Source organism: Phalangium opilio, unplaced genomic scaffold, assembly GCF_054372755.1.
Source record: "Phalangium opilio isolate 3A_F unplaced genomic scaffold, DU_Popi_V2 ptg000100l_1, whole genome shotgun sequence".
Taxonomy (NCBI): Eukaryota; Metazoa; Arthropoda; class Arachnida; order Opiliones; family Phalangiidae; genus Phalangium; species Phalangium opilio.
The window spans coordinates 87,294-99,760 of record NW_028324203.1 but is presented as its reverse complement, the minus strand read 5'-3'; positions in this window follow the sequence as shown (position 1 = coordinate 99,760).

Below are 12,467 nucleotides of genomic sequence, written 5' to 3'. Positions count from 1 at the left end.
TTTGTTCACCAACTTTACTAGGATGTCCCCAGAAAAATTCGATTTTCTATTGACCCTTGTGAAATCACATTTGAAAAAGAGATACATCGTTAGAGAACATATTTCCCCAGGTTTAAAATTGGCATTAACATTACGGTAAGTTACCAGTCCCCTTAGTCTTTTAATGTCAGATTCAAGGAATTTCCTATGGAATTTCAGATTTCTGGCTACTGGTGACAGCTTTCCATCAATGGCTTATGCCTTTAGAGTGGGAAAAACCACGGCGGCCAACATTATAAAGGAAACTTGTAAAGTTTTGTGGGACTGTTTGCAGCCAAAATATCTACCAGTAGGTTTTATATAAGAAAGTATCAGACAATATTTTCAGAAAGGATGACTTTCAATAGATGCCTGATAGAAATATGTGGTCGCGAGTTGCGGCCGATTTCGCCAAGGTATGGGATTTTCCACTGTGCTGTGGCGCGGTGGTTGGAAAACACGTAAGAATTCAACAACCTAACAACTCTGGAACGCAATTCTTCAATTACAAAGTAAAGAATACTGATTGGAGCATTGAAGTTCACTAAAGGTTTTTGTAATGGACTATTTTAAAGGGCTTTAACTCAATCGTTCTTATGGCAACCGTTGACGCTCAACACAAATTATTAGTAGTCGATATTGGTGCTTTCGATTCACACTCTGATGGTGGAATTTTTAAGTAATCGTCTTTTGGTCAAAAAGTGGAAGACGAATCTGTGCAATTTCCTCCGAAATCCAAGCTACCAAATTCTGACATTTTGGCACCTCATGTACTGGTTGGGGATGAAGCCTTTCAGTTAATGCCCAATTTTATGCGTCCTTTCCCAGGCAAACACCTAACGACTCAAAGAAGATTTTTTAACAATAGACTCAGCAGAGCTAGGTATGAACTATAGTTAGAATTTTGAAGACCATATACACCAACAAGTAATTATCGGGGGAAAAACAGGCGTTGTATTGAAAACGCATTTGGGATCCTAACAGAGAGATGGAGAGTTTTTGAAAAATCCTTAAATATGAAACCTGAAAACGTTGAGGGCGTAATTAGGGCTTGTGGGATTTTACACAACTTCTTAATGACCGAAGAAACAACAAGCAAAAACAAAGTCTATTGCCCGGATGGTTTTTGTGAATACGTTGACAGAAACGGAAACCTTGTTGTCGGAGGATTTGAAAATGAAAACCAGACGCATCCCTCCAACGCGTTTGAAAATCAACCGCCCTCTGCCGCAAGGAACTTCTCAAACGAGGCTGCAGAAAACCGGTTTTTATTTACAAGATATTTCAATAGCGATGAAGGTGCCGTCCCTTGGTAGTGGAACCTGCCCGGAGTTCAAAGCTCGAATGTCCCCAGTGATGTTGATTAAAATAGCGAGGCTTTTTCGAACATACTTTATTGCGACTAATTTTTAAACTAAATGAACATATAATACTTAAAAATCCATTTTCAATTAATTTTTGCCATCTGCGTAGTCCTTAATTAGCTGAATGACTGCCAGTTCACTCTTCGTTTTCTTATTAGGAGTGAAATAAGCCATTAGGCTGATAATATACGATGCAAAATACGATTGTTCCTCCTTCAAAGAAGTGCTTATTTCACTAAAATTAGAAGATTCAATTTTTTTTTCAAGATTTTTCATGTTCAAAAATTTTCATACTTGTTGATTTTCGTAATTTTATTAAGAACAGTTTCTTAAAAGGCATTTGGAAGCTTCTGTTTTTTTGATTGTGGTTTAGAAGAGACTTTGGAGACGGAAATCTCTTTTCGCTTATGGTTATCCGGCGTGTCTTCACTGATATTATTATCATCTATATTTTCGGTTCTAGTACTGGAACTTGGTTCGCCTAGAACATATTCTTCACCATCGAGTTCGAATACCTGAATTAACATTAATTAAAAAAGTGCTGAGATTTCTATGGAATTTCTTCTACCGGATGGACATTGTTTACTTCTTCGGTGATATTTCCTTTGTTTGTTGCACCCTGGGATTCCTTTTCTATCTGAATATCCGCTTTTCTTTGATAAATACTTGTACTACTGAAATATTACCGTGTTTAGCCACCACATTTTACAACTAACTTCATATTTTTGCTTACTCTCGTCGGGCAACAATGTCTTTTAAAAATAAAAGATTTTGGAAGTAATTCCATTTGATACAATCGAAAGATTCTACTTCAAATCCTTGCCCACTGCGTGTAGCAGTATGAACGTTGTAAATATTTCTAAATTGATCCACCAAATTTTTCCCCAATTTCTTCAATTCTATTTCAACATAACATCGATGATTATATAAAAGTTTTTTTTAAATTAAGACTTACATGCTTAAGTTGCTGTTCGGACAGTGGGACAAAGGACGATCTTCCTCGTAGAGCTTAACATGGCGGGTGGGTAAAAAAGGAGAGGGCGTCGGCCGTCGGACAGCCCCTTTAAGAAACTAATGTTCCATCACCCTATTCCATTGAATAAACTTAATTTACTGGTAGTCAATTTATTCCCTCTAAATAATTTGAAAAATTTACTTATCTCGGGTTTTCGAGCACAATTCCATTCCCCGTTTACATTTTATAACTACATTTATCATTTTTACGGGAGTACGTGTATGACTTTGTGTCGTTAATAGGTTGCTAACATATCCCCGTTCATGGTCTGAACGATTTATAGTGAAACCTTTTGTTTTTGTGCAAATTTCAATAATGGCGGCAAATTCCATAGGGACGTTATGATTTTAAGTCTTGGTTAAACTTAATATATGTAAGAGTGAAAGACACGGGGAAAATACTTTTCCTTCCATATCGCTCGATGGAAAGATCATAAAAAGAGTAGAGACGTCGAGGGGTCAACCCCCTGTATATCCCGATACTGAGGATTGACATCTCTCCTTTTAAAATAGAAAGGGTCTATAGCAGCGGTACGACAGACAACGGTCACACGGTTCTATGCCAGGCCCATGGCGTCTCTATCGTTTCTATGGTTCGCAAGCAGTAGGGGGTGCATACTATTCGAATTTTTTTGGATTTTCTTTGTTGTAAACTTGTAATTGTCAACTTAAGGGCGCTAAGGGTGTGAGAGTGTCAGCTGGACTCACTCAGCGCGGTCGTAGCCTGAAAACATAGATAATATACACAAGGATCGGAAGGTATGTGCATCTCTCTTTGCCGCGCTTGTGCGGGGGGGGCCGCACGCCAAACTTCTGCAGTTGACTTCCGCTTATGCGCAGACGTGGTCTGCCTGCTCGTTTTTCGCGCCGCTCCGTGGCACCCGTGTGACCCCTTAATCTAATGTTTTTCAATAATTATTGAAAATACTAAAGTATCAATTAACCTGACCTTTAAGGGTTATCCTTCTTTTGTTTCTAGTAAGTAGTTTATAGTCAGTTAAAGCCATAGTGCCAAGATATGCTCATATGATACTATAAGATGATAACCGATAGGCCTAATGTTTATAAAAAAAACTTTAAAGAATGCACGTGGGAAAATTTGTTTTTCCACACGTGCATTATTTAACTATGATTCTACGCTGTACGCATACGCTGGTTTCCGGAAGTAGAACCTACCCAGTTTGTACCTTGGATCTCCAAGTTTGTACAAAGCGCGGCAAGCTCTGCCCCGACCTTCTGATCCTTGTGTTTATTATCTATGCTGAAAATTCTGACTTGGCTATTTTGCAATATAGCCTGCTTTCACCGAGTCGCGTGATCTATGAGGCTGTGACTCGACTCTGTTACTTAGTCTGTATATGTTCAGGAACAAGGTTAATGAATGTATTAACGGTATTTAAAGGAATATGGGATTTATCAGGGATAGCCCTGGATTTATATACTTGTCGCTGCGAATCTTGTAGTATTTCTAGTAGCCGCAGAGACTTCTGGTAGCACTCTGTACGCAATAGGTAGAATTCTTTTATAGAAATTGAAATTATTATTATTTACAAAATAAAATTTGGTCGAATTATTCCGTAGTTGTCCTATTTCAAGTCTAGGAATGCTCTCAAAAACAATTACTATTTAGTGACGAATACCTTAAAAAGTATTATTCACACGGAATTTTGGAGCAGCTTAACGCGTAATTGAGTGGGCTATTGCCTTGGTGACGAGGCCAGCGAAAGAAGGCATGAGAGTGGCACAAGGCGTACTTCAAGCCAGGACGATGTATACAACTATGTATCCTCCTTGCTTGTATTGGGCATAGCAGAGGCTAAAGCAGACTATCACTAAATCGTTTTGTCATTGTTACGTGTAGTTTTATGGTATTTTTCATCACGAAATCCCCTAAAAATGATAAATGTAGTTATAAAATGTAAACGGGGAATGGAATTGTGCTCGAAAACCCGAGATAAGTAAACTTTTCAAATTATTGAGAGGGAATTAATTGACTACCAGTAAATTAAGTTTATTCAATGGAATAGGGTGATGGAACATTAGTTTCTTAAAGGGGCTGTCCGACGGCCGACGCCCTCTCCTTTTTTACCCACCCGCCATGTTAAGCTCTACGAGGAAGATCGTCCTTTGTCCCACTGTCCGAACAGCAATTTAAGCATGTAAGTCTTAATTTAAAAAAAAACTTAATATCTGGGCCTTCAGTCACTTGCTTAACTCTCTTCTTATCGATACTTTTTAGGTCTTGGTTAAATCCAAGACGTTTTGATTAATATCTGTGACTTCGGTCTTAATTTTTATTAATTTTGTGTAGACACGTTGATGATTTTATATTGATTATTTCAACGCTTATTTCTGCATGCCGTAGAATAGGGAGCTATTAGTTCTGACCCTGAAACGTCACACCCTTCTATCTCTTACTGGAGTTTCATCCCCCCTAATGGTTGGAAACAGTATTCTACGCGCAAAAAATGCCAACCAGATAGGGGCTGCACGACATCAGACTATCTCTTCCCCCTAGCCAGTTATTAGCTCCCTATAGGAACTAGTTCATCATTCAATAAAAAATTGTTGAGATATCGGAGCTATGGGAACGTCACATCAATATTTTTAGTCTAAATTGTATGACCTGAGCTGACAAAGATTGTAGTATCACACTATAGAGAGCTTTCAGATGACTAGTAGTACGTCTCACCCTCCCAAGTCTTACCGCGGTTCTGGTAGCCATATTGGGTGGTCTCAGCTTCATCCCTGCTTTAAACCCACCAATATGGCAGCGTAAATTACGTGACGAGACTCGGCTCCTCCTCCAACTGAAAGCTCTCTATTTCAGGTGGACCAAGACCAGATGCTCTATTACAAATTTTTGAGCCCCATTTCCAATGTCATTGTTTTAACAAGATCTTATTCAAAATGGATAATTTCTTTTAACCTTGATAGGAAATGAAACATATAGAATATGCCATCTTTAGTGGCGTTCTAACTTTAACCTAGTTTAAAGAACTAAGATAGTATTTTTTGTCGAAAATGGCATTAAATTAGTAAACGAGCAATACTTTAGCAATATTTCGGGGTGAAAACAAATCCAATTTTGCAATATTTTGGGAAAGATGTCAATTCGATAATAATAAGAAATACAATAACAGGCACACATTTAGTTTTAATGTTATTAGCTCCGCCCTTAAGTACAATTCTAATTGGATTCAGCCTTTGGGAAATTGAAGTTGGTGTTTAAATGACTTGCCAGAATGCTAGGAGGTCAGGCAATGGAAGTATGCTTTGATTTATCATTAAATATAGAAAATAACAGGATTAAATTATTATTTACTTGTAATCATAAAATTAATGGTAATTTTATGCGCTGTAAACTATTTTATTTTTAATAAATAAAGTTAAATGACAGTTACGGTAATTTATTGATGACAAAATTTAGGGTTAATAATATTATTTCATATAATAGTTAAAATACAAATAGGAATGTTTTTAAGTAATGGCTGTTCAATAATTACTTTCAAATCATTAAAGTACTAAATTGCATTAAGAATGTTTTTGTTTGACTATTTTCAAGTTTTTAAACACGCATGATTATGATATTGGAAGGCGCAAAAGATTTATTTAAATAAACATTTGGTTTGATACTTGCCACGTTTATTTACAGCATGTAATTTTGGCTTAATTTCCCTAGTTGTTATTTAATTATTGTATTCATTATAAATTTATTCCAGTCAATAAATATTTGTTTTTTACGTTTAAAGGTAAAAGTTGCATATTTTGAAGGGTTTTTACAAAGAAAATTGTTTTTTGACACCAGAAAGGCTTTTGAGGATAATTAGCGATTGCGTCCTGCTGCCAAAAAATAGAACTTAACAGGGAAAAGCTAAGAGTAACTATAATTAATTTTAAATGAATCTAAAATGTAAGTTTCACAATGAATGCGTGAGAGGGATTAAAAAATGTTCAAAGACAGTCATACGTGAAGGTTGGATTTAAAAAGTGAGAGACTTCAACATTATCGTATGAATGCCTATAATAATTTTGTTAATCTCTCAAGTGAACAATTCAATGATGAAAAAATATTTACACACATTTAATCCTAGGATTGTCAAATTGAGACTATATAATTGCCAGAAAAATAGTAAGCATGTGTTTTAATATTATAGTTTTTTAAAGTATAAAAAAAGGGAAGGGGAGTTTGTTAAATTAGTCCTAATATACTTAAAGATGCTTTTTAAAATTGGTAGTGATTTGCTATTGTAGAATCTGCAGTTTAGTTCAGAGAGTTAATGAGGTGCCTTGTATTTGGTAGCGAGATCTCCAATACAGTTGATTTTAGTTTTTTTTTCTATATTTATTACTATTGAACTCAGATGGCACTACTGCTTAACGTCATTAATTGGCAGCATTTTTTTACTGGTTCCCTCGACCTTGTTTTGTTTGGCAAACGTCCGTTAAACATTGTAATATACCATCATGGTATATTACCTTTAAGGTTTTTTGATGAAAATTGAAGTCCAAGGTTAATCAGTTGGTATTTTAGAGTAAAGAGTGAAGTACTTGAGGTTTAATCGAGTGGTGAAGGAGGGGGGAATTGGGGTATTTCACCAACCGCGGACGCGGGGTAGTCAGTTCCTGTAGGGTAGGCATGCTGACAAGTCCCTTATTCCCTCAAAACTTTGTCGCCCAGAAGCTTGGCTTACAGGAGTGCGCCCAACTCCCGACATAGTCAAGTACATAATTTTAGTAACAAACCATTGCTGTTCTAAATTTTAACAACGTGGAGGCAACTTTTGCCCGAAAAAGGTTTTTTGCGAATCCATAGCTGTTATGAACTTCTATTGTGTTGATGAACTTGTAGGCACGGCTTGCCAAGCCGTAACGTAATTATATAGGGAAACCAAAGAGGTGGGATGTATTATTTGGCCTTGATACAGCTTGATGTTCTATAGACACTGACTCAAGCCAATAGAAAGGTTATTTCCTTGAATATCTCTGCTGTTCTTAATCCAAAGACGCTCTCACTCTTTGAACACGCCAGTCTAAAGTGTCTGTTATTTCGGTGGAGGAGTTGAATATATTTTTTGATTTGTCTATCGAAGACTTTTTTAGGTTTTTTATAATGATGATGATCATCATATTTTTGAGCTGTGTAGTTTTAATCTTTTATTATACTGGTAATTATGTAACCCTCCGTAGAATAATTAAACTAAGGGAGATAGACTCCCGAGGGCCATAAAAAATAATAAAGACAACTTACTTTATATATCCAACAATAGAAGGATGCCTTTTTACTTTATTAAAGTTTATCAAACTTATGGGATAAAGATCCCGCAAACTACAACGTTTGTACACAAACTCCGTCTTTGGAGGTTAAACAAAAACCGAGAGATCTGCTCCTGACCGAAGCCAACAGTAAACTAAAAACTCTCTATACAAAATATCATAGTAATAAACTGGAGGAGGAGTGTGTAGCATGGAGGCATAACACCCTGCCAGATCCAAGGAGTAGAAAACTCCATGAATCTGGCAGCCATGCTACATCCCCCCCTCGTTAGGAACTTTTAACTATATTGGAAAATTGTCAAAATCAAAAGAAAAAGGTTACCCCGAAAAACCTTGTAATTATTAGCAGGGGTAGTATCACAAAAATATCTGTTATCTTTTTTTTTTTCACATTGGAGCTGGGTCCTTGCTTGAATCATCTTTGTTCTTTTTTACCAAACGGGCCAGTCGTCGTATTTCCCTCCTTTCCAAAGCTGCTTTACTCCTCTTTCCGGGGCCGTCTGCCACAAAGTGATGCCCTACTTTTCGGCAACGCCGGCAGATCGTGGTGGTCCATACTAGCGGGTGTTTCGCTTCGGCAACTTTTGACGGGATTAGTACTTTTGGAGGGATTTTTGGGGTCCACCCCATGGAACCGAATCGCTCCCGATTCATTCCATCTTCCTTATCCTCATCATACGGATCTTCTAAAGGAACCCATTGGCGTGGTACCTTATTTGATGTCGGGGAGATATCTCCCTTGGTTAAGGCTGCCCCCACTATTTGAGGTTCTTTAACTTCCTTGTGTTGAGGAGGAAGCGGGAGAAACGGTGTTATTGACCAAGGATCATCGATGTTTTGGCTTACTGAGAGAGGCGTAATCGGGTAAAACCCTCTTGACTGGTCCGGGACCGACTGAGGAACTAGGATTCCTTCCATTTCCTCTATGGGATCGTCCAATACCAGAACATCCCCATCATCTTCTAGGAAAGGGCACGACGTAGAATTATGTCCTGGCGTATAGCACTTAGAGCATGCGTCAGTCGCGTCAAGATATTTATTAGGCATATAACAGTCGTTAGCGACATGCCCTCGATCGTTACAGTTACGACATATAAGGACTTGATCTTGATCTAACGGGCAATAGCCCTCCAGGATTCTCACGGATTGGTCCGTCTTGCTTAGAGTTTTTTTGATTCGTTTTACGAATTTTCAAATCCTTAGGAAGGTCGAAAAGCCAATTACAAGCCATCTGCAATTATACAATATTAATATCGTCTCTTAGAGGCTTGGGAAACAAATTCCCATGGGAAAAAGGAGATTGGCTCTCGGGAGAAACAGAAATATTCCCTTTCTAGGTTAGTGACGTTATTATTACTAAGGTAAACCTGAACCTCGTAAGGAGATCTTAGCCTTTTATTATCAGGAGGTCGGTAGTAGATATCTACTTCATTACCTCCGGGCTGAACCGTCGCCCTCTTACACACCTCTCGGCGCCACCCCAATTTAAAAGGTTCTAAGTAAATATCGGGTAATGTAGCCTTATTTAAACGAGGAGTTCTCATTGATTCCGATAACGTGGTTGAAGAACTATCAGACGCACGTAACGATTGGGATTTCGATTGAGAAGGCGGTGTAGGTGTTGACGTTTCTTCCGACAGAGTAGAATTCTGTTCAGGAGGTACTATTTCCTCCGAAAAAACCTGAAGAAGGTGAATGGTGTAACGCAAGTTCCGATACGGACTTGTCAGAAGACGTTGATTTGGCCTCCGGCGTTACAATTTCTTCTGAAAAACTGGATGTTGGTGTATGTAGCTTATTTTCCACGACTGATTCATGATCAGAAGGGGAAACCTCCCCTGCCGCAGAAGGCGGACTATCGTTAGAGGGATGATCGAGCTGAAAAGCCCTCATATCATGATAGGTAAATAGGAGGAGAGGAGGGTCTTCAAAAAGGGCCATGCCCGGTTCACTATCAGAATCTGTAGGTTGATGTGAATCATCTTGAACTGCAGGAGGGATCGGTTGATCCCCTGCTTGATCTTCTATTGTACTTGATGTCGAGGCTTGAGGGACATCGAGCATACCAGGAAAAATCGGTTGATTGACTTCCTGACCGTTCGGAGGTGACGGTGACGTAGAAGATGATGATGATGATTCAGATGAAGTGGTTGAGGAAGTCTCCGCAGGTTGGTGGTGTGCACTCCCACCATCCGTAGAAGGAGTAAGCTCAGGATCATCTGCGACTTCTGATTGAGAAACGGGGGCATTTCCGGCGTGATCGAAGACAGCTACGTTAGTCCAGTAGAGTTTAAGATGCTCTAGATTTACTTTCCCTACATTCTGTCCTGAGTTAGCGTCCTCTAACTCATATACTACGGGAGAACGTTTTGCTACGATTTTAAAGGGACCTGCCCATTTAGGACTAAGCTTTTTCATGAGCTGACCTGTCGTACTAGATAAAGGATGAGTTTCCATCCATACTAAGGTTCCTACCGCAAACTCAAGAGGGTCATGGCGGAGGTCATAGTACTTTTTCTGGTGGGCTTTAGCTAACTTAGACAATTCATTACCGAATGCTAATTGTTCCTTAAGAACCTTTAAAGCCTTACTACGACTAGGGTCATCAGGGTCCTGAATGGGTTCTTCAATATCTATCCCAAGGGAGACGTGGCTCCCGCCCTTAATTCAAAAAGAAAGGGGATCATCCCGTGGTATCATGGGGTGCGGAATTTATTGCGAATTGAAGAAGGTCAAGGGATTCATCCCATCTATCATGGTGATTCCCTACATAGAATGATATTAACTCGCCTATTACTCTATTTACTCTTTCAGTGGGATTTCACTTAGGAGTATACGGGGTGGTAAACTTTGGGTTTATTTTAAAAGCTCTGCACGTCTGCAGCCAAAGTTTTGAAGTAAATTGTACCCCTCTATCACTAAGAATAGCTTTTGGAGCTCCCCACCTAGTGATAATAGACTTGAAAGCCTGTACACAGGTCTTAGCAGTAATAGTTTTAAGCGGAATCATTTCCACAAACTTGGTCATGTAATCGACAAAAACTATCAAATATTTGTAGTGATGTCTACTTTGAGGGAATGGTCCCATTATGTCGACACTAACTTGATCCCAAGGACTTGTTATTTCTGAGGGTTGCATTAGCCCTGGCTTTTTCCTATTTCTAGCCTTGAATTGTTGGCATAGTGAACACCCTCTAACATAATCCTGAACATCACTAATTACAGTGGGCCACCAATATCTATAAGTTACTTTACTAAGGGTCTTATCTTTGCCCCTGTGAGCTGATAAAGGGTGGTCATGTAACAACCTCATGGCCTCTAGCCTTAAACGAGGAGGTAGATAAATTTTTTCAGGATGGTTCCTGTAAGGTCTTCTATAAAGAAGATAATTTTTTAACTCAAACATTTTATTCCTAACTGGGTTAGGTCCTTGCAAGGAATTTATTATAGGGGAAGCAAAAGGGTCTTCCCTTTGAGACTTTCTTACGTCTTCTATGGTAAAGACCGAATATAAAGCTCTAGGACCTGGAGGACGTATTCGACCTTCAACAGAATCACTAGAGGAAGTTGAATTACTACTACCGGTAGAATTTTGACTAGCACTACTACTAGTTGGATCCAAATTACTAGTAGAATTAGAAGTAGAGGAACTAAGATTGATACTTAAAACGTTTATCGGGGCCCTCGACAAAGCGTCTGCTACTACGTTCTCTACTCCTTTCATATGCTTGATTGTAAAGTCAAATGTTTGAAGGTACATTGCCCATTTAACTAGACGAGAATTAGGTTCCCTAATATTAAACAACCACTGTAAAGCCTGATGGTCAGTGAGGACAGTGAATTTACGACCTTCTAGAAAGGGCCTAAACTTTTTGACTGCCCAACAAATGGCTAAACACTCTTTCTCGCTAGTGGAGTACCTTGTTTCCGCGTCTTTAAGTCCTGTACTAGCATACGCTATAGGAACTTCTATATTATCTTGTATTTGGGAAAGAAGGGCACCCAACCCTGCATCACTAGCATCTGTAGTTAAAATGCACGGGGAATCCCTTCTAAAGAAAGCAAAAGGATGAGCCTTACAAATTTCTTCCTTGATCTTTTCAAACGCCTGTTGCTGTTCGATATCCCAAATAAATTTCTGATCCTTCCTTTTAAGTTTATTAATAGGGGCTACTATTTGGGAGTAGTGATTAATAAACCTATTATGCCAACCTGCCATCCCTAAAAATCTTTGGACATCCTTAACATTTTTAGGCGGAAGGAATTTCTCAATGGGTTTGATTTTTGAAGGATCTATATGCACTTCTTTTTCATTTACTATGTGACCAAATATAGTAGCTTCTTTTTGAGCGAACCGACATTTTTTCAACTGGAGGGTGAGACCCGCTTTCTTTAACCTATTTAGGACGTATTCTAAACAAGTCAAATGCTGATCCCAATCCTCGCTAAGAGAGATTAAATCATCTAAATAGTCGATTAGCTGGAAGTAATCTGCGTGTCTAAAAATCTCGTCAATTAATCGCTGGAAAGAGCAAGGGGCGTTACACAGCCCAAAAGGGAGTACATTAAATTCGTACTTTCCCATGTTAGTCACGAAAACAGTTTTTTCTCTACTCTTAGGGTGCATTTCCACTTGCCAATACCCTGATTTAAGGTCAAATTTTGTTATAAATTTCGGTCTTCCAACCCTAGCTAACATGTCCTCTATATTAGGCAAAGGATAAGGGTCCTTAATGGTAACCTGATTTAGTTTTCTGTAATCAATTCAAAACCGATAGGGTTTACCCCGTTTTG